Here is a 6,000-nt window from a genome sequence, read left to right as displayed (position 1 = left end):
AGTGATGGACCAAGCAGGTCCACAGATGGAAAGCATTGATATCACTGATAACCGCTTAAGTGGGTGCGAGAGGACAGCCACCACCGCTTTGCATGTGGGCCAAACATATATATGTTGAATACCCAAAATGCACAACTTTGATGTGCCACATGCCTCAAAACCGTAAACCATGCACCCACACAGAGCGAGGTTCATGAAGCGTACTACATATGATGGTCCCCTTCCCCCTCTTCACCGCATACTATATGCTCGTGTCGTAATATATGTACAACCCAAAAGAATCCTCATCGATGGTGAAATTAATTAACCTCTCCCAATGTAGGTCAAAGTGATGCATGAATGCATCTATAATGGCTCTCACACAGAGCGAGGTTCATGAAATTAATTAACCTCTCCCGATGAAGGTCAAAGTGATGCATGAATATATATGTTGAATACCGAAAATGCACAACTTTGATGTGCCACATGCCTCAAAACCGTAAACCATGCACCCATACAGAGCGAGGTTCATGAAGCGTACTACATATGATGGTCCCCTTCCCCCCTCTTCACCGCATACTATATGCTCCTGCCGTAATATATGTACAACCCAAAAGAATCCTCATCGATGGTGAAATTAATTAACCTCTCCCGATGTAGGTCAAAGTGATGCACGAATGCATCGATAATGGCCTCGTGGGCCCACAGATGGAAGCGTCACACGTGAGTGCCCTAGCTAGGATAACCACCGCATGCATGCATGTGGCCCAAAAAGGTGTTGTGTGATGTTTGAATAGCCAATTTCACAGTTTTGATGTGGCACGTGCCTTAGAAACCAAAAAGTCCCGACACTAAGTGAGGTGTACTTGTTCACGGACACGTACGTATAGTATATATGCTAGTCCCCTCCCACCTCTTCGACGTGTACTATATACCACTATCACACAAACAAAAAAGATTCTACCACGCTGGTCAAATTAACCTCATTGCCGGTTGTTCGTCAAAATGTTGGACGACGACCTCATGGGCCCACAGAAAGCGTCACACACGAGTATCGAGTGTCGTGTAGGACAACCATCAACTGCATGTGGCCAAAACATGTATGTATAAAAGGATTGTGTAATGTTTTAAATAATGATTTCACGACTCTGATGTCGCACCGGCCTGCCTAACAAAATGGCCAACCCACACGGTGGCTCACAACTCGTAGTGTACTGCGAGCCACCCGCCACCCCCAACGCACACACCGCCCCACACACACACCGCAAATCCACCGCAACTACGATGCATGTTAAATTAATAACCCCGCGGTGAACATATGTTACCAAAGGAGGGACGTTTTAATTTAAAAAAATCATAGAGATCATTAAGACATTTTACTACATTAATTGATTGATTTTCTACGGGTATAAGGTGCAAAAATTAAATTTGAGCTACATGCACACGTGACAGTGCACCTAAATGGATTGCAAAAACACATGTGTCTCACTAGGTGCATGTTTACTCCCCGTGCAACAAATTTCAAACATTGAGAATCTTGATTTTTAAATTCTAGTACATCCAAAACTTATTTGAAGTTCATCAAACTTATCGTGTTGTCATATAGACACTAATACAAAGTGGCATTGTACTTTTTTGTCAACTTTGAGACTAGTTTTGATGTAATTTTTATCCAATTACAAACAGGAGATTATTAATAATCGGGAACCAATATCCCAAACAGATTATTTATTCAAACCGTGAGCGTTAGCCAACAATGGATACGTGTCATGATTCGGTTAAGCAATAAAGCGGCAACATTAATCTTCCAAATAGAAAAACAATATATGTGCCGCCGCGTGACCCGTGTGCCGTGCGAGCAGGCGTGAATTGATGAGACACATGCGAGCAGTCCCCCGCGCAGGCAAACGGGGAGGCGTGCGTGCAGGTGTGTGAATTGACAGAGGCGTGCTCGCTGCGCAATGTCATCGGGAGGCGTGCGAGTAGCTATGTGAAACTTTGGGAGGCATGCTAGCAGTCCAGTGCGCAGGCTCACCGGGAGGCGAGCCATCGGTTTTTGTGGGCACCCGCCTCTCTCCCACAACTCCCACTACTCCATATTAATGGTGCTCCTGAGCGGCCGCACCCCCACCCTCGCCACACCCACACAATCCTCTCTCTCCGCTTCTATCCTCGACGCCGCTCTTAGTCCTCAAAGCCGTTAGTGTATGAGGATGCCGCCGAAGCGCCCATCGGAGGGAGTGGCGATGCTGGGGCTGCTAAAGCACCGGAGCACGGCGTGAAGATGGAGACAGAGGTTTTTGTCACCGCCAGCGAGTTATCTCTGCACCCTAACGTCGTCGAGCTTCCAAAACCGAAGGCGGAGTTCCACACTGACTCTGGTGACGACCCTGGCGACGACTCCGACGACCACTCCAGTGATGACTCCGACGACCACTCCGGCGACGACTTCGACTCCGACGGACAGCTTGTTAGTCATCTATACCCATTTATGTCTCAAATAGATCATAGGGTTTCTCTGGTTACTCCTGCCTCCCCCTTTTCGGAATAGAAAACATGTGGTTATGTTCTCCCAATCCATGAAATCTGAGTAAGTTTCATTAGATCCGTGTAGTGTATTGATTGTTTGAATGGTACAAGTGATAAGTGATTAGTTGTTTCATCTGTGCAAATGATTTCTGCTAGTAATCTGACTAGGGTTAGTGTTCGTGCTTAGAATTCCTAGCCATGACTTGAAAATTGATTTTGAGTGACCTGCATATGTTTGTGCCATTATTTTCTTCAAGATTGGTCTGTACATAGACGACTGTGCTTAAAAATCGAACCATAATCTCTGGATATGTATAAATAAATAGCCATAAATTCCTAATCCTACTTCGCGGCATGTAATCATTGATTTGATGCCAAATTTGTTTTACTATTTGTATAGGTGTTGTCTGACGATGTGGACAGCGAGGATGAAGATGTCCAGAGGAGGTACAAGAGGCAAATACTGATGGAGCTTTATGCGGGAATGCATAACAGGCGTATTAGGACCTGGAACAACGGCTATCGATGCCCATTTTGGAACCAGAAGTTTGATGACGCGTATCTAAGTGTTCTGGCACATGCAAGAGGATGAGTCGTTGGCTCCTTCAAGTAGAAGTATTCTTGTAGGGTGGCGCACGGCGCATACGCCGAGTATGTGGAGAAGCTTCAGGATTGTGCTAGCATGTGAGATGAGATGTGGGATGGATTGAACTATGTATGCTTGAGTATGCTTAATGATGGTTGAACAATGTACTTATGGCGGAACTATGCTTATGTACGTGTACGCTTATTATGTATGTTTGAGTATGTTAAATATTTGGTCAAAATTTGGTAAAAATTACAAAGAGGGACCAATAAATTAGGATGGAGGTAGTACGTCAATCACACACGGTTCCCAAAATTGGAACCGTGTGCAATGACTTTCATTTTGCCTATTGCGTCAATCACACACGGTTCGCTCTAGCAAACCGTTGCCCCCAAAATTCTTTGTGGGACAGAAAACCCTCACCATCCAATTCAAAAAATAAAAAGAAAACCCTCACCATCCCCATGTGACAAAAACCCTCATCCCGCCCACCACCCACTCCGGTACGTTGCCCATTCACACCTGCACAAGCTCCTCTGCGTCTATGCCATGGCACTGCCTATCACGGCGGTAAACACTTAGGTCGACGCCTGCCGCCGTCAGGACGCCAACAAAGTCCACTGCATTTCGCCACTTCCGCTTGCCGCCGCCTATCGCCATCGACTTTCTCGATGCTGCTCGCGGTCGACCCAGCTTCGCTTGATTGGGGAATCTGTTGTATGGGGGTTCTTTATCATGGACGACAAGGTAACTAAGTTAATGAGATATTATCTCATCTCTTATCCCAATTCATCTGCCTCCTTTAATCACCTGGAGGAAATCACCGTGAATTCATTTTTATTCGAGCTGATTTGAGGGTTTTCTTTCATTCATAGAATCTACAGTGTGCCGACACTTCAGGACTTTGCGACTCCGCCAGAGATTCCATCTCACCGTACCAGATAACTTGAGGACGCGCGCGGTATGTTCAATCTCACCCTAAATTAGTTGACATGGCCTACTTTCTTGAACATATTCTAAATATTGCTACATTTGGATAAAAGGTGCCACATGCACCATATACATCAAAGGGGATTTTCCCGCTCTTCTTTCTATATTAGGCAAATTAATGATGTATTGTTCTTTCGATTACTCTCATATTTCCATGACATCATGTTTACCCTATCTGTTTAATTATAGATTTTTGTCCTTCGATTTCAACTGCTGTACAGTTCTTTCAATTTGGGCCCATATTTGCATGTCACCATATTTTATTTAACAATCCTACCCTTTTCTGCAGCACATCCCTTGCTATGCAGCAGATTATGTAGTGGACAATTTTTCCCTTTACATAGATCAAGGCTGCACGGGTGTCATACTGCACACAAACCATGGATTTACAATCGTTGCTACTAAGACTTGATGAACGTGGTGACTCCTATTTTGGCACTGGCTTTTGGAAAGAAATTTCTAAGTTTTATGCACTGAAAGCTGGCACTAAAATTGCACTACACATAAAAGGGCCTGGTCACAAGATATATACTAACTTCCCCGACAAAATCATTCGTCCAGACTGAAGTAAGTTTTCTTTTCAACTATCTACATGTTGACTTACCCAGAAATGTCAAATGAATTGTGTAGTATTTAAGCAACCAATTGTTATTCCCTTTTCTTACTATATTCCAACCTAAGAACTTCTAGTTACCAATACACTTTTCTATTTCCCTGTTTTAACTAAATATTCCCTGTACTCCCATTTCTATCAGAAAGTGCCGCTGACAAGGAGACTCTGGAGGTGGAGAATGGGGCTGCCAACAAGCATAGGCGGGGCGAGCTAGAACCGCAAGTGACTCCAGTAGGCCTAGACTTCATCAGCAGCCTCCCCGATGATATGTTGAGAGTGACCATCTCCCTCCTCCCAATCAAATATGGGGCGCAGACAACCGTCCTTTCCTGGTGGTGGCTCCCCCTATGAAGCTCCAGCCCTCTCGACCTCATCGACACCCACGAGCTCTGCCATGGCTATTGCAAAAGCTTGGATGCGTTCTTCAAGATCTCCGGTAGTCAACTTGGCCCAACCAAAGGCCTTAGAATGGGCCAGTTCCGTTCCAACGGCAAGGACCGAGCCAAGCTTGACGACTGGTTCCGATCCCCTGCCCTAGATCAACTCGAGGAGCTCACTTTTGATGATGGGTATACGCGGTCACTTTCGACGTCCGCACTCCGCCTCGCGCCCACGCTGCGCGTCGCCAAGTTTAGGAACTGTCAACCCCCCCCCCCTTAATGACGCGCCTGCTCTTATTCTACCACGACTGAAGCACCTCGAGCTCGTCGTCGTCTGGCTCTCAAATGGTGACATGGAGCGCCTGCTCCGTGGCTATACAGCACTCGAGTACCTTTGTCTTCAGGCGATCAATGGGTTGAGTACCTTCCACATCACCTCCATGACTCTTCGGACTAGTTATGTGTGTTGCTGGTGCGGCAGGAAGACTCCACAAGATGTGTACCATGGTATGGTCATCGAGGACACACCTACACTTGAGAGATTAGTTGTAGTTGATCAAGAAGGTCCAACAAGAATCAATGTCAATTCTGCGCCGAAATTGACAGTAGTGGGTTACTCGTTTGACAAATACTCCGAACTTGTTATTGGATCCACACCCGTTCAGGTACAACAGTCGCCTTCTACCTCTCCTTCTACAAATTAACATTATTTCTAATTTTGAAGATGTTTGTTCGTCTGTCATTCAGAAAATGATTCCGACAAGCTTGACCCCGAAACTGCGCACAATGAAGGTCATAGCACTAGAATCTATCGGCCCCAACCTGGAGCAACTTGTTAGTTTCCTGAGATTCTTTCCGTGCCTATAGAAGCTATATGTCGAGGTGATGTTCCTTTCCTGTTAAATGTTAACCATAAGGGAGTT

This window comes from Triticum aestivum, chromosome 7A (assembly GCF_018294505.1).
Source record: "Triticum aestivum cultivar Chinese Spring chromosome 7A, IWGSC CS RefSeq v2.1, whole genome shotgun sequence".
Lineage (NCBI taxonomy): Eukaryota > Viridiplantae > Streptophyta > Magnoliopsida > Poales > Poaceae > Triticum > Triticum aestivum.
This window is presented reverse-complemented; position numbering follows the sequence as displayed.